The sequence below is a fragment of the Lepidochelys kempii genome, chromosome 10 (assembly GCF_965140285.1).
Source record: "Lepidochelys kempii isolate rLepKem1 chromosome 10, rLepKem1.hap1, whole genome shotgun sequence".
Classification (NCBI taxonomy): domain Eukaryota; kingdom Metazoa; phylum Chordata; order Testudines; family Cheloniidae; genus Lepidochelys; species Lepidochelys kempii.
The window spans coordinates 82,689,834-82,713,426 of record NC_136389.1 but is presented as its reverse complement, the minus strand read 5'-3'; the positions used below and the strand labels follow the sequence as shown (position 1 = coordinate 82,713,426).

At 50.1% G+C, this 23,593-nt stretch overlaps 1 long non-coding RNA gene across 1 annotated transcript in view; it reads right to left on the bottom strand.

The window, feature by feature from the left end:
- Positions 1-321: 321 nt before the first annotated feature.
- Positions 322-23,593, bottom strand: part of LOC140895144 (uncharacterized) — an 87,409-nt gene continuing 64,137 nt past the window's right edge. The window contains exons 3-4 of the long non-coding RNA XR_012154119.1: positions 22,499-22,590; positions 322-655 (exon numbers count right to left, since the gene is read on the bottom strand). This is a non-coding gene — a long non-coding RNA (uncharacterized LOC140895144). The remainder of the gene's footprint in view (positions 656-22,498; positions 22,591-23,593) is intronic.

The following is a 23,593-nucleotide window of genomic DNA, read 5'->3' as shown; positions in this document are numbered from 1 at the left end:
ATGCAGAAGGTTTAATCCTCCCTCTCTCACCCATCCATTTATTTTCATTGCCTAATGTATTTGTTGTGCCTTCTGTCTCCCTCCTCACCCACCCATGCACACCTAGCAAACAAAAACTCTTCCTACTCATTGCTCTCTGCAGTCAAGGCACTAAGCAGAATATGGGTCTGAATTGCTAACCAGGCCAACAGCGGAGGACTTTTTGCAGGTAACATCCTTATTTATTTAATTATAGAGCAGCCTTCATGGCACAGCAACAAAATAAATATAAGACATAAAAATGCAGATTAAACAATACATTAAAAGTAAATTAAATCAAGATTAAAATGCAATTAAAAGCAATCAGTACAATTAAGTCTTACTTTTTTTTTTTACTGTGAACCTATGAGCAGAAAGCCAGATTGTTCTCTTAATTAAAGCAGGATAAATGCAGAGTAACTTAGTTGGAAGTCTGTGGAGTTATTCCAGATTTACAACGGTCATTGAGAGCCCAGTCTGAATCAATTGCTCCTCCTGGGTTCGGCCTGGAAGAAGGGTCTCGGTGGGTCTCAGCTCACAAATGGCAAAGGTGAAAGGATTCAGTCGGTCATGAATGGAGTGGAGAGTGCTCACCATGGGGTGCTCGTCTGGATGAGCTACCTGCACATACAGGGAACTGGAACAATTTAGGGGAAAGTCAAAGCCCCCAATCCTGAACCAGCCGCCTTTTTCCTAACCCCGCCCCCCCATACCCCTCTGGCCCTGCCCTATCTCACAAGCCAGTGAGAGACTGCTCTCTAGTTGGAATGTCTTTCCCACAAGTGAGAAAGCAGCAGGATGATGGGGACTACACATAATGAGAACAAAACATTCAATGGCCCCATAACTGTGCGTCCATTCAGAAGGACATTATGCAGCACACTTACCAAGCCGCTACAGTAAGTTAACACACTGATGGGAAGAATCTATGTATCCTTTGAAACCTTGTATCTAGGCAGCCTTGGAACACAAATACACAAATGTGGGACATCTCTTAGGCAATACCAATAACTTGGGGCTGTTTACATGTATCCAGGCCACTTCGGAATAAACCACCTCATAGGAGCGCCGGCACCATTGGTTCACTGTCAGTTTAAATGCCTCCGTGTTTGCCATATACACCACCGAGAGCGCCATTTTAATGGGATGGAGTCGTTTCTTTTGGCAAATTGCTGCCATCTCACATCACAACCCATGGTAGTGTATCGAGTGCCAGTGTGTTAGGCCTCCAGGTCTCAGGTTCTGTGACTTTGGTTATACCGTGGGGGTTTGGTAGAAGGTAGTGGGGACCCTGAGGCGTGCAGACCAGAAAGTCAACTCTTCCATGTGCGTTCTGGGATCTCTCTTTGAATGAAAGAATCATCATTGTTGTCGTCATCCTCAGGTAGAAAACTTTGGAAGCTGTTCTGTTGCGAGTGAATACTGCTGGTGGTATATATTTCTTTGCTTTTCTTATTTTTAGGGACCTTTGCATGGTAACAATTTCTGTGTTCTTTAGAAGGTTGTCTGTTCCTCCCACTTATTTCCTATCTGAGCTCCTAATTTAGAAACAACCCGAAACCAGAACTCTGATTCAGAATTCCTTCTAATCCCACGTGGGTGAAAGGGGCTGGACTCGAATCCACTGATCCAAGCCAGCTTGTACATCTTCAGTTCTGCCTTGGATACGCAGTCCCCAGGGGCCTATTTTCTAGTTGTGTTCTGGACACAGCCAAAGCTCTAGATCCTCAGCTGTGACGAAGAAGGAGGTGTAAAGGGGCTGGCTGCACTGCCATTAAACTTGTACTGGCCTGAAGGTTGCACTAACTTATGGCAGCTGCCAGCAGCCAGAGGGGCCAACAGAGCAGCAGGAGGTCAGCTAGGTATAAACGGACCCTGGCCATGTACACAACTAAGGAGGTGGCACCGGATCTGTTACACTGCCTTTACATCCACAGAGGATCCCCCTATCTGGGGGGAATTTTACCAGGGCTGTAAGGCCATGCTGGGGGTCAGTGCAAAGTGGGCGCTCAGCAGTGCAAAACTGAGGCCCGAATCTCAGGAAGGGATTCAGTATCATGGTAGCCATGGTTTGGCTTTGCTCCCCAATCACGGTGGCCTAGATTTATTCTGGCTCTAAATGCCGATTTCCATTGTTACCACTGTATTTGATGTCACGGTTGTCCCTTGTGACATCCCAGCTGGCAGTTGTGATGTCATATATGGGAGGGATTGTAACTGGAATGACTAAGCAGCAGACTAAGGAGCAGACGAATTTGTCAGGGTATGAGTCCAGTGTTACCATGCGGCCTGTTTGGAGCACAGAGCTTGTCCTTCTGCAAACATTACAAAGTGCCTCCTCCACTGTATGGTGCTATGTGTAAGTGGGGGAATAATCCCGCTCTTGTGGGGAACTTTCCTGGCTTCTGCATGTCCCCGGTGAAGTGGGCTAGCGAAAGGATCTGAGTCCTCGCTCCCACTTCCTTTAGCCTATGGCCTCCCTGCCCTTGAGGACTCCCCTTCTACTCTCCTGTCTGGCAGAGTCCTCGTAACCCCAACAAGGCTGGCCCAGGACTCCTGGGGGGCTCGACCCCGAACCCTGCTGTGGTCACCTAGGACAGGGGCTAGGGTGTCCCCACTCCGGGGTACTCTCTCTGCCCTGGGCACTTCTCTGACCCACTGACCATTACATACAAGTTAAAGCAAATGCAAGTTATTTAATCAACAATTAATTTTAAATAGGATAAGGAAAAATGGGAAAGGTTAAAGGAAACACATCACCCCGCTCTGTGGCAGGGAACATCACAAACAGTCTCTCTGGAACATCAGGGCGGTTCACAGTCTGTTCCTTGTAAGTCCCAGGCCTTCTTCTCAGGGCCCGGCTGTGCTGCGGGGATGCTGTGGGTTGAACACTCGCTCTGGTGGTGGCCACACGCTCTCAGGCTCTAGGTGTTAGGACCCTTCTTTCCAGTGTCGCCCCCGCCCTGTCAGGGTTACGATCCAAGCCTGGCCTGCAGAGCCTCTTGGCGGAGACGTCTCCCTGTGCTGGGCCCACTGCCCAGGGTCCCCCTCGCTCTCCCCAGCTGCTCTCCAGCCCCAGCTGCACCACTCTTCTCAGCACGGCTGCTGCTGCTGCTCTGCCTCCAGTTCCCAGGGCTGCTTCTCTGGCCCCTCTGGCTCTGGTTGCTGCAGCTCTGCTCCCAGGACAGGTCTGCTCTGCCGGCTGCTTCTGTGACTCGGCTCCCAGCACTGACCTGCTCCCTGGGCTGCTTCTTTGGCCCCTCTGGCTCTGGTTGCTGCAGCTCCGCTCCCAGGGCAAGTCTGCTCTCTCTGGCCTGTGCCTCTGGCTCTGGGGCTGCAGCTCTGCTCCCAGGACAGGGTCTGCTCTCTCTGGGCTGCTTTTCCGGTCCCTCTGGATCTGGCCCAGCTCTGCTCCCCAGCTCAGCTCGGGCCCCTGCTTTCTCCTTAGCTCAGCCCCACTCTGTCTGCCCCAGGCAATTCCAGCTCACACGGAGGACAGGACCTCCCTGGCCTCCTGACTCCCTGGTTAGCCTGCCTGCCCTGTCATTCAGGCTGACCTGGAGCATTGGCCTCTCCCCATTGTTCCTGGGGACTGTCCATCTCAGGGTCCTGATTCCCCATCGACCCTTCCCCCTTTTTAGTACTGGGAGCTAGCAACTAAACCTCCCCCCCCCCCGAATGTTAGTAAGGGGGCAACAGTCCCCTTACACAAGGAACACAGCTCCCGTCATATAAAAGAGGGAGAAGAATAAAGACGCTGACAGCTAGAGTTCAGTGAGTTGCGCCCACTCACACCTGGGCTGAATTTAACTCCATCTTTAAGTTTGCCAGGAAGCAGTAGCAGCAGGTCTGTGTGATGGTTATTCAGTTCCGTCAGCTGGCCCGAGCATCGCTCTTTTTCTCCTTCTGCAGCGACCTGCTATGGTGATTATCTTGTCTCGTGACGCCCACGTGCTCAGCAGCAACTGCATGCCAGCTCCACTGGAAATGTGGGTCACACACCTGCCACTACAGGGTGTCACCACGATGCATTTCCTCACCCTGTTCGCTCTGGCTACCAGTGCCACCAAGTGTCTGGCCAGGATCTCTTCCGCCAGCCTGTGGATAGCGGCTGCTTGTCTTCTGCCCAGTGGCATGTCCAGGTGATTCAAACACACAACGCTTCACTCGCTCCTTGCATCTGTAAGGAAACCCTGGGTAATTCTATCTACAACGAGAACCTGCTCACTCACTGCTTCAGGGAGCATGGAACTAGGCCTCAGGTGTTCTTTAGAGACGAGGAGTTAACGTTCCTTTTAATGGTGTCCCTTTCTTTCTCTTAACAGGAGAAAAAGATAAATACGCTCGCAGCTGAGGCTGCATTCGGCCTTTCTCTCTCCCCTGGACTCAGTCGGATTACACGCCACCTGATGGGTGGGAGTAAATAAAATGGATTAGAAGGGAAATGAACTCTTAATAGAGATCTTGTGTTCTGCAGCATTTTGGAGGGATTGCGCTGTGAATGCAGCCTGTCCAGACAGTGATTTGCGGTGCCTTCTGATATTTCTCTGCTCTCCTTGCTGCAGCGAGGGTAGTGCTTGGACGGAAGAGCCCGGCTTTCCGTTAATTTAGAGGTGCCAGTGACTAACGGCTCTGATCTCAAAGGGCCTACAAAGAAGCATTTGGTTTCAGAGACAAAGTGCCATGTTTAAAGTTTGGAGTCTGATTCTAATCTCATGTATGCCAGCGTAGCTCTGTTGATTTCACGGGCGTCACTCCTGATTTACACTGATGGACACTGGTGCTGGAAGTAGGGGTGCCGCACGCCCTGGCTTGAAGTAGTTTCCATCGTATACAGAGTTTACAGTTTGGTTCAATGGCTCTCAGCACCCTCACTATACAAATGGCTCCAGCCCCCCTGCTGATGGAGATCAGAATCGGCCCAAGGTAGATGAAGAAAGAGAGAGAAAGGTTAGCTGCAGCCCCCTACGAAACGGAGGAGAAAATAAGACACTATGCTCCTCTAGTGTCCTCCCACATAGAAAGGGGCTGGCAAGGTGTAGCTAGCAGTGTTCTCGCTTCCCCTGCTCAGAGCCTGGAAAGCAGAGTCACCCAAAGAGGAGGGGTGGTGTGTGAATGCACCTCCCGCCCTGTGGAGGAGTGAGCCGTACTGAGCGTGGTTGCCGACAGAAAGAGGTACAAGAGAAGCGTGAAGAGAACAAAAGCACATCTTTCCAAACCCCTCATGACTTGCCATTACTTGTGCGGGAAAACGAAAGAACACACCGCCAGCAAAGTCGGGTCATAGGAACAGTCAGAGTGGGTCAGACCCAGGGACCTCTCTAGCACAGCCAGACCTTGTCTCTCTCAGTGGCCAGAGGAAACAAAACAAAAAACCATCAACCCAGAATGGACAGTTTTGGAATAAGCTGCTTGTAGATGAAGTTTCTGCCTAACCCCAGACAGCCAGAGGTTGGCTTATACCCTGACACATGAGAGTTTATAGATCTTCTTGAGGCTATGTGGGTGTTGTGGTTCAAAAAAACCAGGGCACTTTCTTTCTCAGTTTTAACTGCAGAGTTTTGTGTTGCATTTCCCCTTGCTCTTGTAATGAGAGTGAAAGGGTGAGTAAACATGCCCTGTTGACCTTGTCTGTACCATCCATTATTTCCTATACCTCTTCCTTGTCCCAACTTATTGCCCGCTGTCTAAAACAGTCCCAGCTTTAGCAGACCTGTCTCCAAGTGATAATTTTTCTATTCATCTGATCGCTTTCATCTCCTGTCTCCTGGTTCTGTTCTATACAGGGCCCTACCAAATTCACGGCCATGAAGAATGTGTCACGGACCATGAAATCTGGTCTTCTCTGTGCTTTTACCCTACACCGGGGTGGCCAAACTGTGGCTCGTGAGACATGTGTGGCTCTTTTACAGTTAAAGTGCTGCTCATGGAACGCCTTCCCCCCGCATTCTCCATCTACCAGACTGGGCCGGGGGGAGCTCAGGACCTCTGCCTTGCAGCGGGGTGGTGGGGTAGGGGCTTCTGCCCAGTGAGGGGCGGGTCTCGGGGGCTTCAGCAGGAGTGGAGCCGAAGCCATGAGCCCCGGCAGGCACGCGCAGGCTCTCGGACTTCTGAAGCTTGTCGTATGCGGCTCGGAGGGTCAGTATAGTAACTTCTTCACCCAGCCCGCTGCCGAGGCACCCTCATGCCTTCTCTGCGTTCTGACTGCGGCGGCGGTCCCACTGCAATGCCTTCCTCGCAGTGCCTGAGAGACTCCCTGTTGGATCGAGCTTACAATGTACCTTTCAGTCCGCAACCCTGCCTGGAGCAGGAAACTAGAACAAGCCTTTGAGCTTTCCCGGCAGTGTGTATTTTGATTTTCACTCTCTGATAAAGGTGTCTGGCTGCCTGGGTTTCTGCCCCAAGGACTTTATCAAGGTGAACAAACCAAATAAAGGGAGGGGTGGGAAGTGGAGGGGCAGGGAGGATCCCATCCATTACTAATCGTCTCTCAGTGGAAATGAGCAGAGTAGTGATGAGTGCAGGGCAGGAGGGAGGGAGACCAGAGAGATTAACGCAGGCAAACCAGCCTCGGTTGGCGGGGATGGCCAGGCCTAGCCTTCCTGAGTTGTGCTGCAACCTGTCGCTTGGCCCCCCCGCTACACACACACTTCTACCACCGTCCACCCCAAAGCTGGCCTGGCCCCTCAAAGCTCGTGACGTGGGGGCCCAGAAGCATTTGTCTGCCTGGGGCCCAGCAAAGGAGGCTTGCTAACAAAGGATTCAGGCCTTGAGCAGCTGGGTAGCACTGGACACCCCACCCACCAAAATGAAGTGAAAAGCCCTGCAGCTCCCACCTCCAGCTCTAGGGGAAATCAATGAGCTGATACAACTAGGAGAGAAAAGCCCCCAAGCTGCTTTGGGGCAGTCCTTTCTGTTTGTACAGCGCCTAGCGCTGGGAGGTCCTAGTGCATGACTAGGGCTCCTGTAATGGTACTGCTGTTAATAACAGTCCTGGTCTCAGCTCTGTGAGCGTCGCGAGGCTCAGCGGTACCTAGCATCTACCTACTCTGTCTGGTCCATCTCTATTGCAAAATGGCTGCACCCTGGGATGCCACCACTCACCAGCCAGCCCACCAGCCTGATCCAACAGTCAGCGGAAAGACTGCAAATGGCTCCACTGCGGTTTGGCTCAGGCACCTTCCGCCAGTTTCATGCCACAGCGAAGTTATGCCCAGGCTGAGCAAGAGCAAGGTCCGCACCTGGTAGATGCCTCCATGTCCCAGGAACAGAGCGGCCAGGGAGGCCAAAATAATTTGTCAGCGCTAGAGGCTGTGCTGGAAACACTTCGAGATAAGGAGCAGATATAAAAATAAACCTGATCTTGGGAAGTTTAATGAAGCATAATCTGAACGGACTCATTTGTTTACACACTATTCCGTCCCTTCGCTGCCTGCACGGTACAGCCCCCTGGGATCTGTAGTTTGTGTTGATCAGACGCCAGAGCAGAGTGAGACAGGTCATCTCTGTGTGTCTATATTTCAGGCAGCACTGCACATGCTCTGTTAATAACTGCCCACAAACAATATTCTGGAAGAAAGGCAAGTTTTAAAAAAAAAAATTGGGGCAAGGAGGAACATTTCATTTGAAGAATTGTCGATCAGTTGCCCAGGTCCCCTTCCTGGTGGAACAGCCACTCATTTGGGGAAAGGAAGGTCTTGCCAAATCCAGCCACTAAACTTGTGATTCCCCTCGGCGGAGGATGTTGGACGGGGCAGAGGGGTATGTCTTGAAGGCCCTTAGAGTGGGGGAATCAGGAGAGTGAGAGGATTGTAAAAATGAACATGCGCTTTGGGGCTAATTGGAGAGCTGTGGGGAGTGAGGTAGCCAGGGGGCTATTGGTGGATTGAAGGATTGGGGATAGATTAATACCCTAGAGAAAAGGTTTAGGAGAGGGGGAAGCAATGGAAACCGGTGGGAGAGTTGTGGGGTGGGAGGGAGCCAGTATTAGCCATAATTCATGATGGGGGGGCCTCCGGGGATGAGGGCGAGAAAAGAGGCATGTGGGTGGGGGGCTGTTTCTGGGAGCTGTGTGAAAGGTCAGGCTGGCGGTGGTTTTCTCTCCGTCAGGTTGTCTGTCCTTAGTCCCTAACTGTCTATGTGGAAGCAGGTGTGGCTCCCAGCCAAACTATATAAATTAAGCCCCGATTAGAACTTGTGTGTGTCTTAAACAACATGGAAAGGAGGGGAGATCCCAGTCATTAACAGAATGAGTCTTACTGGGTAACGTGGCCTTGGGAACAAGTGGTAACTTAACAACATGGGCGACACGCACTGGCAAAGCATGCAGGAGGAATGGCATGCAATATTTGATTGCATGCTCTAGGCATGTTGGCTCTGCATGTGTAAAAACAATAATTAAATGTACTATGTGGGCGGATTATTAAAGGTTTGATGGCAAATGATCCTCTTCAAAACCTTTCTGTAGGCTGAAATCTAGGTGTAGACCAATAAAAATGCAAACTGCGCCCAGACAAATGCAGTGTGCCATATTTTCCCTACCCTGTGTAGCACAGGAGGTGGTTGTGTTTCAGCAACCTCCAAGTCGCTAGCCAGCTAGATGTCGGTGTTACGCAGGCTCAAAATGGGCTCAAGCTGTGGACTGGTGTCTGGTGTCTGGCTGAGGATGTATCTTCCAGAGATTAGCCATTAGCAGTTGGATCCTGACCGCTCAAACCAATGAGAGATGCAACCACTGATGTCAATGGGAGCAGGATAAAGCCCAAAGTGTACAGCTGGGTCCCAAAATGTTGAGGGGGTTCAAAGCTGTCACAGTTCCGGTCCCTTTTTAGCATATTCACTACGGCCCAGTTTCCGCTCGCAGCCCCACCAGTGAACATCCAAGCTGAGTGCAGTGGAATTAGGCCAGAGTTGCATGGATGTAAATGAGAGCGTGGCCCTGCATGTCTTTACACCAGAGGTGTTAATTTCCTTTTCCATTTCATTTTAAAGATCTGCATTTGCAATACGGCAGTGCTCTGCCTGGAGTGGGACTGAGTCATAACCAGGGTGCTCCCTGCTCCTGGTAATGGGAGTTTGTCGAGAGACAGAACAGCTTCGAAGCAACGAGACTTTTCAAAATGGCTTATCTCCATTAAATTAGTCACTGGTGTTTCTCTCCGAAGCCTGGTAAGCGCCGGCAGTTGGTCACACCCACGTGATTCTCTCTTCTCTCTGAGAGGCCCCACAGTCAAAGCAGCCAGGCTAGTAAAAATGCTGAAATCAGACTTTCCTTTCTCTTTGCTTCCTGTTTTGTTTTTCAGTCACATAACACAGGGCCAGCATGGGCAGGGAAAGGCAGAACAAGCCCTTAGCCCAGAGTGCGTTTCTGACATTCTTCTGTGCGCATCATGGTCCTAATCTCAGCTGCAATCGTAAATGTGGTGAGTCGGTAAGGCAGGTTTGTTTAACAAGGAACTTGCAGAGAGATTAAAAGAGAGGCGGCTTTACAGTGTGATGAAGTGGATGATCCAAGAGGGCTGGGAAGTTTGTCCCAAAGTAGGGAGAGCACCACAAGCCTGGGAAAAGCATTTAATATTTATGAAGCACTTTCCCATCTTCAAAGCCCAATCCAAACATTAAAGGCCTTCCCCGAACACCCGAGGCATCAGTGGTGTTGTCCCCATGGGAGAGACTGAGCCAGAGAAGGTAGAGGTATAAATTTTCAAAGAGACCTATTAAGTTTGGGTGGCTCTGTTTTCCAGGGGCACAACTTCAGAGGCCTCTGCCTGGCTTCTGAGAGGGGCAGAGCACCCGCAGCTCCAGCTGAAGCCGGTGGGGGCCAAGCACATTTGAAAATCAAGCTGGGCACCCAATCTGAGTGGGCTCTTTGACATACAGAGGTCAAAATGAAATGCCCGAGGCCCAGAGCAAGTCGGGGGTAGGGCCAGAAATGAAGCCCCAGAGAGCCTGTCTAGGTCCCTCTGTGCCCTGGGACGGTGGCCTAGCGTTCTTCTCCAAGTACACACCCAGGTCCCTCTCAGAAGTGGGTCCCAACAACAGGTTTGTGTCCCGGTCGTGCTGTGTAAGACACCAGCCTTCCTCACCTGGACGCCCAGTTGGCCTGCTGCCCCTCCTCGCAGCCCCCCGTGGAGCGCTGCCCGGTCAGAGCCGTCCTGCTGTTTGGGAGATTGGCCTTTGCCGTGAGCCCGGCAGCCTGCTGGCATAGCGTGCTCTCCAGTGAATAGGAGCATGGTGGGCACCAGCAGCTCTGGGGTATGTCCAGCAAACCTGCTCCAGCTCCCGCCAATCAACCCCTAATTAGTCAGAGATCAGCAGAAGAGGCAACAAAATTCAGGGGAGAGAGAGACGCCCTAACTTCCCAAAGGTCTCTCACCCCCCATGTGTACATGTTGGGGGGCTTCCCACTTCCACACCAACCCCAAACTGTAGCACTAGAATCATAGAATCATAGAATATCAGGGTTGGAAGGGACCCCAGAAGGTCATCTAGTCCAACCACCTGCTCGAAGCAGGACCAATTCCCAGTTAAATCATCCCAGCCAGGGCTTTGTCAAGCCTGACCTTAAAAACCTCTAAGGAAGGAGATTCTACCACCTCCCTAGGTAACGCATTCCAGTGTTTCACCACCCTCTTAGTGAAAAAGTTTTTCCTAATATCCAATCTAAACCTCCCCCACTGCAACTTGAGACCATTACTCCTCGTTCTGTCATCTGCTACCATTGAGAACAGTCTAGAGCCATCCTCTTTGGAACCCCCTTTCAGGTAGTTGAAAGCAGCTATCAAATCCCCCCTCATTCTTCTCTTCTGCAGGCTAAACAATCCCAGCTCCCTCAGCCTCTCCTCATAACTCATGTGTTCCAGTCCCCTAATCATTTTTGTTGCCCTTCGCTGGACTCTCTCCAATTTATCCACATCCTTCTTGTAGTGTGGGGCCCAAAACTGGACACAGTACTCCAGATGAGGCCTCACCAATGTCGAATAGAGGGGAACGATCACGTCCCTCGATCTGCTCGCTATGCCCCTACTTATACATCCCAAAATGCCATTGGCCTTCTTGGCAACAAGGGTACACTGCTGACTCATATCCAGCTTCTCGTCCACTGTCACCCCTAGGTCCTTTTCCGCAGAACTGCTGCCTAGCCATTTGGTCCCTAGTCTGTAGCTGTGCATTGGGTTCTTCCATCCTAAGTGCAGGACCCTGCACTTATCCTTATTGAACCTCATCAGATTTCTTTTGGCCCAATCCTCCAATTTGTCTAGGTCCTTCTGTATCCTATCCCTCCCCTCCAGCGTTGGCATGGCCCCGCTTGGGCACCATTATGGCACCTTACGTGGTGCAGAAAGCGCCCCTGAAAAACACCTGCACTGCGAGGGATCTCTCCTCTGTCCAGCTTTCCCTAGCAGCCTCTGAACTGCTCTAACTCCCACTGTGGGGATGGGCAGCCTCGGAATATCAGTTGGCATAATGGAACTGAGACTTAAGGCTGCTTTGTCCCCCCGGGTGGGCGTGCATGGTGCTTTGCTAGAGGCCGTTTCAGGCGTTCATCCTCACCTGCACAGAACATCACTGCCGGTGGGGATGAGCACTACACACAGATGCCTACATGCACTGGGAACCAGGACCGCGCACCTCTGAATCGCCTTGGAGGTTTTGTAGCTGCCGCTGTCATCCACGCCCATGGTGATCGGATTATTATCAGCATGGGAGATCCTCTGGACAGCGAGATGCATCAGTGATTCCTGGGCTTCAACGCTTGCTTTGCATCTCCATTCTTCCTGGCCATCTTTGCTGCGGTCTTCAGAATTAGAGGTGGCAAAATTTAAAATCCGCTGTTGCTTCCTTTTTAAACGCCCTAATACATGCACTGGGGAGAGAGAAGCAGAACAACAAAGGAAGGTGGCCAGGTAAAAGCAGCAGCGCCGAGAATAAACCTGCTCCCCTGCCCAGAACCCACCGTTTTGCCTGTTACAATCAGATTACAGGCCGGCGTGGCTTTGCTGGAGCATCTCGCTGCACGGGTGGAAGTGTGAGCCTGAGGGTCATTGAGCAGTGCGAATGTTCCCAATGTATCACCATTGTAGCAACACCTGTGCTAAATAAACTTGTGCTGAGCCACGGGAAAAACGTGCCGTGTTCAATAGCCCTCGACGTTTCTCATTTCTCATCTGCTGTGCGATGGTCCAGTAGCTGAACCCTGAGCTGCAGGAGCCATCAGCGAAGGAGCAGGGACACTGGTTCCAAAACCTCGTTCAGGGCATAGTTTTGGACACTGCCTGCAGGCCGGAGGTTCAGCTCCTCCATCCCTCCCCGAGCCGGGGTCCTTGCACTGTGCAGCGTTGCTGACTGAACCATGTGGTCTCCGGGAAGCGAGGTCATAGAGAAGCTGTGTTTATGGTAACAACATGAGTCCCTTCCCATGCTGCTGTTGGCTGATGGTTCCCATGTGTTGGGGGAGAATTGTTCTGTGCTCTGGTGGTGTCTGGGTGGGGTTTGCAATGAGTGCGGTGTGGCTTTAGCATGTAACGCGGTACAGCTCTTCGTATGTATATGCGAGGCAGAGGGACGTGACTACCTAGCACTCCCTCAGCTCCTTCTGGCCAAGGGTCACACCGAGGCTTTGCAGCAGCCCTTTACAAACATTAACACAGGCTATGCTGCACCCCGCTCAGGATTTTGATCCCTGTTTTATACATGGGGATACGGACGGTGCAGTGGGTAGGGTGCCTGCCGCGGATGCAGGAGATCCAGGGTAAACTCCCTGCTCTGCCATTGACTTCCTGTGTGATCTGGAGCACGTCACTTGGTCTCTCTCTGCCCTGGTTCCCCCTCTGTTTAATGGAGCTAATGGCACTGCCCTGCTCTGGGGCGGGTGTGAGGATATAAACACAGCAGAGGCGGTGCGGGTCCCAGAGGCTGTGGTGACAGGGCCTATAAATGCCTAAGACAGACAAGTGAATAGTACCACGGCTGGTAGCAACCCAGCTCTCCTCACCCCCCGTCCGGCACTTTAACCACATGCTTCCTCCCTTGCTGGCCTTCATAATGAGGCCATCTAGGTATTAAAGGAAAATGCTGCCGTTGTATCTTGCTGCAGGAAGAATGGGAGGAAAAAGTCCCCCGGGGAGCAAAGATAATGGCCCATGCTGGGAAGTTCCTAATAACCTACCCACTATGAGCTATGAGATCAGGGATACATGTCCCACCCACAAGAGAAGCTGACCGTAGGTGTGGAAAGTCTGGGGTGGCCTCTCCGGCCATAACTCATTCCTTCCCAGATGTGCCCAGCTGCTCAGCAGAGGGGTGCTGGTGCTGTTCTTTTTGAGGTTACCTGACTGGGTGAGCCCCTGCACCTGGAAAGGCCCACATGCTAAATTCACCCCTGGTACAATAAGACAGACTCAACGGGGGTGACCCCACACCAAGGGGAGCTACAGCATGATGCAATCTAACACAGCTGGGAGCTGATTGCTGCTCTTCCGTGGCGGGGGATGGAAGAAGGTGAGCACGTACGTGTGCCCTGAACATACGGCAGGAAATGCATCCTAGGACTATTTGTTCTAATTTGAAAGCAAATTTGTATTGACTCCCCTGTCCGAGTTGCCAGGGAGCGTCCTCAAACTCGAGCCCTGTTAGCGAGAATACTCAAGAAAACAGAGTCCTGCGTTCAGATGCTCGCATCACGCACCTTTTGAGATTGTATACGCAGTTTGAACGGCATGGCACCAGATCCCACACTCAGCTCACCTGGGTTAGTTCCGTATGGCATGTGTCTGGTTTCTGTTCCCTGATTGGATGATTCATATCACTAAGCAATTCAGGATGAAGTGCATGTGACTGGAGAGTTGGACACTTGTGCTACCCTGTGATGGTAGATTAAGTTAATACATTTAAACTACAAAAGCTAGTTACATAGATTATGGTATATTGTGAATTGCATAGTGTATTTTAATCCTAGTCCAAACTATCTGTAGATCAAGAATTATCGACTGCAGAAACTGACAGATAATTCAGAATAAATTTGAGATGTTCACAATCAGGTTGCGGGCAATTTCTGAATAAGAGGAGGAAAAGGAGAAAATCCTCACAAACAATTAGTTGCAAGTATTCACTTCAATTAGCTGAATTATTCACTCAGCTTCTTTATACAGTGTCTGTGTGGGTCTCTTCTCTCTGGCCCTTCTCATCTGAGAGGAAGGTTTGGTGAAAGACACAAAATGGCAAACTCCCACCATGAAACACTGAGATTAATTAGTGATGATGGAGCAATGATTCATCACTGGGATGAGCCCTGAAAAGTGCGTGCGCTTCTCCGAATCACTGGCTGGCCAGCCTGGTTTGGATAAAGTAAGACCCGAACTAGAGTCATCCACCCCTTAGATCTGAAACGCTATTGAAGGTCTGCAAAAGCCCAGGACTCCTCCAAACAGGATTGTTAGTCTCCAGTAGTGGGTCCCTTCTGCAGGCGGTAGCAGGCGTTGTCCTCCCGTCTGTTTGTTTGTAATGCTCATAAGGAGGCTCCTAACCCAGAGGGAGCTGGCATGTCACTCAGCTGCTCCCTGCAGAGTCGATCCACCATTTGGGGTAGTGGGGGAGGCAAGTACCAAACCCACTCAAGATGAGATCCACCAGATGAAGCCCCACAGAAGGGTGTGGCTTAATGGCAGGGACTGGATGGCAGGAAGATTGTGGTGTGGGATCTGGGGCTAGGCGGGGATGCTTTAGCATGCACACGCTTCACATGAGCCAGCCTCAGAGAATGCAGAATGGTCGTAGTGGGTGAGACCATCTAGCCCAGTATCCTGTCTTCCGACAGGGGCCACTACTCCATTTAGTGCGGCATGCACACTGATTACTCAAATATCCAGATCTCTTCTCTGTTTTCTCTCCGCTGTCTAGCGGGGTCAGGTGCAATATGGCAGAGAGTATTTACTGACAGACACTGAGGTCTGACTTTTGATCATTTTTTTTCCTCCCAGGCAAAGCAAACGCACAAAAATTGCTATGGATTGATTCTGGACATCAAGCTTAGCTAGGTCGTATTTGCCGAGTTTTTAATGCCTGGCGTCTATAGCTTGCACTTCCATCATTCCATTATATGGATGACAGGCAGGCCAGCACCACAGCAAAGGAACAAATTACCTAATAAATCAAGCACCTAGGATATAAAGTGAACAGTGGTATTAGGCTGCTACAGAGAACTGATAGTAACAGATAAGTATAGATCCATGCTAAAATGGGGAGGAGATGGAATCATTAGTTCATTTCTTTATAAACAATTACAGAAAACTGATACACATCTGAAATGGAACGTGCTATGTTATTAACTAAACTGTGTGTTTGTGCGGGGGCACATGGACATGCATCATTTAGATAACATTTGTTTCATAAAAAGTACAGTCTGAAGTGAATTCCTCTAGCGCAGATATTTGGAGGGAGTTAACAGAGCTGAGATATTTTTATTGGGCTCTTTAAATCCTTGGTTCAGGTTCTCATTACTTTAACAGGAAATTCTATGGCGTTAGGAATAAGCCAGCTACAAACCATCCGGACTTTGTGGCCTTCATTGCAAAGCATTGATTTCATTGTGGGATTATAATTATCAGCTACAATCCCATAATTACGCACCACTTAACTTCTTGGCTTTAATATCCGTGCAAGCCAACATTAAAACAAGAGAGCAGGATTTCAGTTCATGACTACAAGGGAAATATACTAGAAAAAGCCATTTTGAAAAGGGGGTGGTTATTTCTGCAGTGTTAAGCCTTCCATCCTCCAAACAAATTGCTATTGTTTTCCATGAGAACCAAACAGCAGTGCCCTTAGCCTTTGGTACAGTCAGAGCAATAAAGACAGAAGAACAAAAGAAGGGAATCGGAAGGAAGTGCTTCATAACCTTCTAAAGAATCAGTCTCAGAATAAGAGCTTCTGATTTTATCACTTTTGTTCTTTCAAGTAACCTACCCTTAACCTTTGTGTTTCCTTTTCTGGGACAGCAAGATAGCACTGTTAGTGCTTATAATTCTTGACTCCATGGGTCTCCTTCAGTGAGTTAATGGGGAAGCATTGGATTTCATTTTCTGAGTTATTTGCTTTGCATATCAACTGATAGTTCACCCATAACAGAATTGCTTTCATCTAGGCTTTAGCAGCTCCAGAGGCCTTGCTCAGCTATGGATTCTTGCCCTGCTTTCCGCTGTCCCACTCCAAGGGACGTTGTTACGTACTAGGCCTGACAGATTGCTACTCTGCGCCGGGCCTCTTGGAGATGCGGTCCGAGGAGAGTGCGTGCCGGGGGGCAGGGTGGGTATACCATCTCTGCCTCTCTGGGCTGCTTCTGGAGCAGCACAGCCCCTGGCAAAAGTAAGAACAGCCGCAGGGGTTGCTCTGATGTCCACCGTGGTGTGTGCCCCCAGCAGGGATAGAGATAAATGAGGTCACAATGCAGCCCGCAAGGCAGTAGCCGCGGAGACCAGGCTGCCATGTGGCTCATGCAGTGTGCTGGTCTCATTTACCTCTGTCCTTGCTGTGCCAGAGCTCCCAGCTTTTCAGGCTGAAATAGGCTCTGAGCTTGCCCGGAATTTCAAATGTCCCGTCTCACCTTTGTGCCACTTAACTAGTCGCAAACTGCCCTACCGTTCGTTATTCCTGCTGAACTGACTGGCTTGTAATTGATAAATGATGCAAAAGTGTCTGCCAATTCTGAAATGTTGCGCTGATATCAGCCCACGTAGGGGGGCCTCGGTCTCGTTTTATCTGCCCCTCGCATTGTGCCTGGTCTCCTTTCTGGAAGTTGTATTGATTTAACCAGGCTCCTGGGAATTGGTTGATTTTTCTAATTTTATCCTCCAGATGACAGGAATCTGATAGTCGTCTAATGACTCTATCGTCTGCCCCTGCTAGCATTGCAAGGGGGAAAGACGGGTCCTTTGTTTTTTCTGATGTCAATCTAAAGCATTTTGAGGGCAAACCCAGCCCTCCTTGTGCGTGTCGGGCTCCTCTCACAGGGCTGGGGAGTCTGATTCAGACTAGCTGAGGGGCTGGCCCACCTTGCGGTTCTGCTGCGTGGATTGTGATGAAAGGGTGGGGTTCGGGAGGGCCGTCGCCTTGCGAAGGGGCAGCCGATTGCCTGGTTGGCGCTCAGCCCTGTGTGCAGCTCACTGTTTCCTCTCCTGCAGAGGGTTTGGTGGAGCAGCAGTGGCCACGCGCTGGGGCGGGCAGAGGGTCAGTCACTACGTGGATGTCACGGAGCCTGTTCCCGTGGAAGTTCCTGGGGCTCTGCTGAGCCCCTTGGGATGGGTGCAGCTGGGCGGAGGGTTTGGCGCCGGAAGCCTGGATCTGCACTATCGTGGAACCACGTAGTCAACTGGGCAAAGCAGGAGGGCAGCTCTGCTAGTCCCCATGGGCTCAGTGGGACAACGTGTGGAGTAAGGTAACTACTTCATGGGAGTAAAGGGGGCAGAATTGGGCCCTGGGCATTTATTTGCCCAAAGGGTTCCTATTGCTGGACTAAAGGCTGCCCCAGTGATCCTTGCCCTTTTACCAGTCTAACAGCAGAGATGATAGGTGACATCACGGTCAGTGATCATTTGCTGGGGCTACCGACTGAAGACGTGTTGCTGGTTTGGGGTCTGTTTTCTGGACACTGCGCACAAGGCTGCTGAGCGCACGACCCGCTCAACCCACATGTGAATGCTGCTAATAAGCTTTGCTTGTCTTTTCTGGACTCCGTATCATGGCCCATTCCATAATTATGCTGTGTTGTGCTGGCCCATCACACTGGGTTAGTAAAACCTCCCAGCAAGGCACTTATCCTGCACTCTTCACGTGGGTAAAACTCTCTTTGACTTGAATGGAAGCTTTTGCCAGAATACAGAATGCAAGATTGGGCCTCCAAATAGTTATTTCTCATCTACTAGAGAGAGAGAGAGAGAGAGAGAGAGAAAGATGCTTAAGTTGATCTGATGAGCCAAAGATGAAATTGGCATTAACATAAATGTTAGCACAAAAAAAGAAGCTTATAAAAAGATTACGGCTGTACTTTTTTTTACGCTTGTTCAGTTCTGCATGAGGATATTCTATCGACAGTATAATGGAAGAACTTGATTTGTGCAGCAGGTAGATTTTAATAATCTTAGAACTAGACATCTTTCATTGCAGCAAATCAAACGGTGTTACTCCCCCTCCCACCAACGCACACCTCAGGCCTTCAAATACATGAATTGTGGGAGAATTTGAAAGGTTATTACATTCGAGTAGAAGGGGAATCTGAAAAGCGACACACTAATGCTCACCAATTAACGTCTGTGGTCCCACCTAACTGATCGTAGGGGAGGGGTGTGTCTACATTGTCAAAAAATAGTCACTGGATCACCGCTTGCCTGGGAGAGAATAACTGTGTTTAGCCCTGTGGCTTCTGATGTGTGGAATTCTAAGGGCTGGGTTGAGCCCACCTTGACTGGCATACAAATGGAGCGGTTAGAGAGGAAGGCTACCCCCATTGGCACTAGTCTAGGGCTGGGTTCCATTCCCTGCTCTGCCACATACTTCCTCTGTGGCCATGGGCAAGTCACTTAGGCACAAATTTTTAAAGGCATTTAGGCACCTAGTGGGATTTTCAAAGCACCTGAGCATTGGAATCAGTAGGAGTTAAGTGCCTAGGTGCCATACGAGTACCTACAATAGAGCTGCATAGATGCCTTGCTCCTAGAGCAGCCTTTGTTTGCCAGAGAGGATGTGACTAGCTGACTGGCCCATTTTGATGCCGGGGCATGGTAAATCCATAGTGGGAATCCTTACCCACTCCCTGCCCTTCTGCAGCCCCCTGGAGCCTGTCACCTTCCCGTGCATCCAGGGTTTGTCTCCTGACCAAGCCTGCATGCATCCCCAACACCAATGGACGACCTTGCCCCGGGGGAATACCGCAGCTTACTCCCAAAGGTTTGTCTGCCTCTGAAAACCGAACTGAGAGGTAAGGATAGTAATAGAGGGTGTTTCTAATTTAGCACTGATACCTGCTAATTCCTTTCGGAGCCCAGCCAGATCCCATGTTTCAACAAAACAATGAAAGCTAGTTTCAGCTAAGGCCGAACCCAGTGGCTGGCGATGGGACACAGCATCTCTCCGCTGCAGGGTCAGATATTACTCACCCGCCTGACAAAAGCTCAGTGCCCATAACCAGTTCCTGAGTGCCCGTATTGAACAAAAGCACCATTCCCATTGGCACTAATGGGTGCCTGCTTGCTAGCCCTTTTAGCAGCAAGGCCATGGACTGAAGAAGATGGGCACGGTGCTATGGCACCATCTTGACCTCCGTATGGAAGTCAATGGGAGTATTTCCACTGATCTCAGAGAGACCTGGGTCAGGCATGGAATCGCCAGCAGAGAAGATTGGTGCCCAATGGGGACCGTGTAATGCCACCATTTTCTGTTCATTGTATCATAGGGGTCGCTCCCTGAGGGGTGCTGGGAGGCTGCAGTATTCTCTGGAAGGTTCTCGGCGATTGTTAGATGAACGCCTTCTGTTCCCGTGCAAACGTTGTTCATTATTAACTCCAGCAGCGCCATGGTGCAATGCTTTGCCTTTTTCATTTCATGGGCCTTGCGTGTTGCAGCAGAGGTAGAGTTGCAGAAGACATTGTCCGTGAGCCCTGGGTCAAGAATTAGGCACAAAGAAGGTAGAGAAGGATCCTTTATTTCATCTCCGCATTTCACTGTTTCTGGGCCCGAGGTTTTAAGCTTAGACCAGCCAGCAGGACAGATGGGCTATGGCAGGTGTCCCTCAGAACACTGTCTGGATGGTGCTCCCAGAAGAGGAAACACTTTATCAGCCATGAGACAGGACTCTCAGCCTCCAGCCAGGCTTTGGACCCATCCTGGGAGGGAAACGTAGCAGCAAGCAATGTCCTCTTCCTGTGATTTCCTCATCAAATGGATTGGGCTGAGCTAATGCATGAGGCCAGCCTAGGACAGCCATGCTGGCAGGAGGGAAGGGGCCAGTCTAACAGAACTCTCGGTGCTATGAGAAACCCGGATGAACCGGCAAGCACATTTTCATGTGAGAATTCTGCATAACTTGTCAGCGCATTAGGTAGAGCTACCCTGAGGCTAGCTCAGCTATTGTTTTTTCTCCTGTTTTAAATGAATGTGCATATTTTACTACTTAGAACTGGAATCCCCAGAACCCTGAGGGGTTGTAACTCGACAGGTGTCCATGTGTTAGTCCTGTTACATTGAAATATGCTAACTTTAACCATGCAGGTTTCTGGAGCGTGGGGCAGTGGTACTCCAGACGGATGGAGTGAATTGGGAGTTTTCCTGCTTGGGCATCGAAATCCAGCAAAGGGCTCTTTATGGAGGGCTGAGTCAGGAATGGGGAAAGGCCTCATTCTCCTTTTCCCTGGAGGTGTAGCCAGTCTGACTTTCTGCAGGGTGAAGCTGACTCCTGAGCAGAGGGCCAGCAATGGGCGCATGCCCCACGGTAAGTCTCACATACGCCCTGTTTTGAATTGCAATCCATGTATGCTGCACACAGGGCGGATCAGTTTTCTGAACTGGATGGTCTCTCTGGCAGGGGCTGTGTCCGATACAAGTCTCTTTCCTTTTGGTCAGGACTCCACTAAAGAGCACATTGATCATTCCTTCCCACTCAGATCCTGTTATGATCTGAAAATTGCTACACTCCCAAGAGCAGGCTGAGAATGAGAATTTGTGGGGTTCAATAAATATGTTTAGAAAACCGAGTGCTAATTATTGTCTGCATTCCAGGGCCTGCAATTTGGGCCTGGCGATGAAAGTTCTCGTGTTGCTAATTGTCAGGGCGATGTTATTATGAGCACAGGGTTCCCTATCCAAAGTAAAAGACCAGGTGTCTATTTAAGAAAGCACCTGTTTTTTTGATGACATATTAGGACCGTTTGTCTGGTGTGCTCGGCTGGGCTGGCTTGCAAGGGAAGATGTAAAAGGGCATAAATAAATAAAATAAAACCAACACCTTCTGTGGCAATTCACCCCCGCCCCCTCCACAAGACCCTTTCTCTTCCAGACAGATCACAGAGACCAATGTCATGCTCGGTGGTGCCTCAAAGGCAGGTCCTGCGCTGGAGGAGGTTTGGAGGCAGGTGGTCTCAGCAGCGGAGCTGGGAGTCATTAGCGGGCTTGTGTCTAGAGGTTCCCAGCTGAACCGATGGCCCTGGGGCCTAGACCCTGTCCCCACACACACCATGGTAAGAGCAAAGCTCTGCTCCAATGAGCTTGTGAACTAAATGGACAAAGGAGGGGAAGAGAAATCGAGGTGTACAGTGACTCGCCCAGGTCAACAGTCGTGCCAGGAATAGACCCTCCATCTACCAGTACATCGCACTGCCTCTCCGAGCACCTCTTCCTGCTCCCACTGACTTAATTGCCTCCCTGAGTTTCCAGGGGACCAGTTGTTGCCTCATCTTTGAAGAGGGCACAGGATGCGTTCATCTCTGATGTCCGCTGCAGAGGAGTGGCCCTGTTTCTACCCAGCCACCCTCAGTGTGGCTAATGCCATGGGAGCCAGAGCTAGCCACAGTCCTTATTCTCAAGAGACCACAATGACATGGCTTGTGGCTGAGCCCTGCACAGGGATGCAAGGAGTGGGAGAAGCTTCCCATATGCTCCCCTTTCCTTGCACAGCTGCAAGAAGCTGAACACGGTCTGTCAATCAAGGGCACCAAAAACTCTCTTGTTTTTCTTGGTAAATAACTTCCTTGTGACTCCAGCTTGGAATGTGTCTGGGAGAAACTGCAGGGCTATATAGGGGAAAAACCAATCCATGATTTATTTCCTGCTCGGTATAAAAGATACTGCGCTGGGTCTACTGAGCTTTTGAGTGTTTGTGTAAATCTGTCTCCTCAAACCATCTCAAAGAATTGACTGATGGCCCATACAATTTAGAAGAAGGCTAAAAATTTGAATCTTACAACCTCCTGAGAGAGAGAAAATGCAATACCATTTGTGCCGTGATCAGCACTACCCTGCAGGAAGCAGATGTCAGAACTATACTTTGGAAGGTGAACAAAATACAGTAGATTTTTGCTCATTCTTTCATAATTCTGCAAATTAAGTGACCCTCACCCTAATACTAACGTTCAGGTTTTTCCACAGGACTCCTGCCTCACTCAGTGCATAGGATGGACGGTGCTCAGTTAATGAGCAGCTTTTCAATATTTTTTTCCTCCTCATTATTCAATGTGTGGCCCCAGGCCTTAATTACTGCATGCTATTCAAACCTTGCTCTGAAGGCAAAATTGTAAATTTCCTCCTGGGCTTTTCAGTGGCACTCATCAGTAGAGCAGCTGAGTGCTTCACAACCATTAATAAATGTGAGATATATTATTAACACCCCTGTTTTACAGCTGGGGAACTGGGGCACAGAGAGATTAAGGTCAAGTGTCCACTAATTTGGGGTGCCCAATTTGAGACACCTAGGACAAGAGGTTTTCAGAGTACTTACAATTATACAGCACTCAACTGCCATTGACTTCATTTGCCGCTGTCAGTTCTCGGCACTTATGTAGATCAGACCCAGGGTCTGAGGTTGGGTACCTGGAAAATGAGGAATGCACAGTTAGTGACCGCCTGTGAAAAGTCTGGTTTAAGTGGCTTTCCCAGCATCAGACAAGGCCTCTGTGGCATAGGCAGAGATAGAAACAAGTTCCTTGACAGCAGTCAACTGTCTTAACCAGGAACCCATCCTTTCTCTTCCTGCAATCCCCTGTCTCATTCACTATGAATCTTCCAACTTCTGTCTGTAGGAACCCTACCTCTTTTGTTACAAACTGTCTCCTTCACTACACAGCTCCGAGTCATCCCTGGGGCAGGGTGCTGACTGAGGCAGAGGTCCTGAGAAAAAGCACTGTGTGATCATGCAATCAAAGAGTGTATCACAATGCATACACACAAGGGGGCCGAATTAAGGTTTTGTGAGTAACTTAAATTCTGGCATCGCCTAACTTTGAAGTGCTTGACTGTGCAATCTTAATAATGTCCTTTTAATGTAGCTTTTTGTGTGTCATTTCCTAGGTTTTTTTATAGTGCAAATAGAAAAATAAATTCCATTTTGTGGCCTCATATAGGCACTTACAAGAGTCACCAGCAGGGTTGGAACCTTTAGATCCACCATACAGACTTCTGCCACTTCAGCTAAGGGGGTAATTGGTAGCAGTAGTAGGTTATCATCCTCTATGTTGTCTAGCACTAGAGGGGGCTGGGACTATTTTTTTTGTCCAGTGGGTTTCATAGATATTTGCTGGCAGCAAAGGAATGGTGAGACTCGGGAATCTTGGGTTCTGTTGCAGGGTTTGGCAGGGAATGTACTCTAGCGGGTATCAACTCTTCCGCTCATCTCCTCCCAAGCCTGACCCTGCTGCCCCATCTCTTCGAACATGTCTCTTCCTCACCCCGGCTCCTCATCCTAGTCCCATTCTCCTCACCTAGCCAGTCCCCACTCCTCCAGCTTCTCATCCCCATCTCCATCCCAGTCTCCTTGCCCAGCTTCCAGTTCCACACACTCTCCCCCTTTCCAAAGCCCCTGTCTCAATCTATTCCT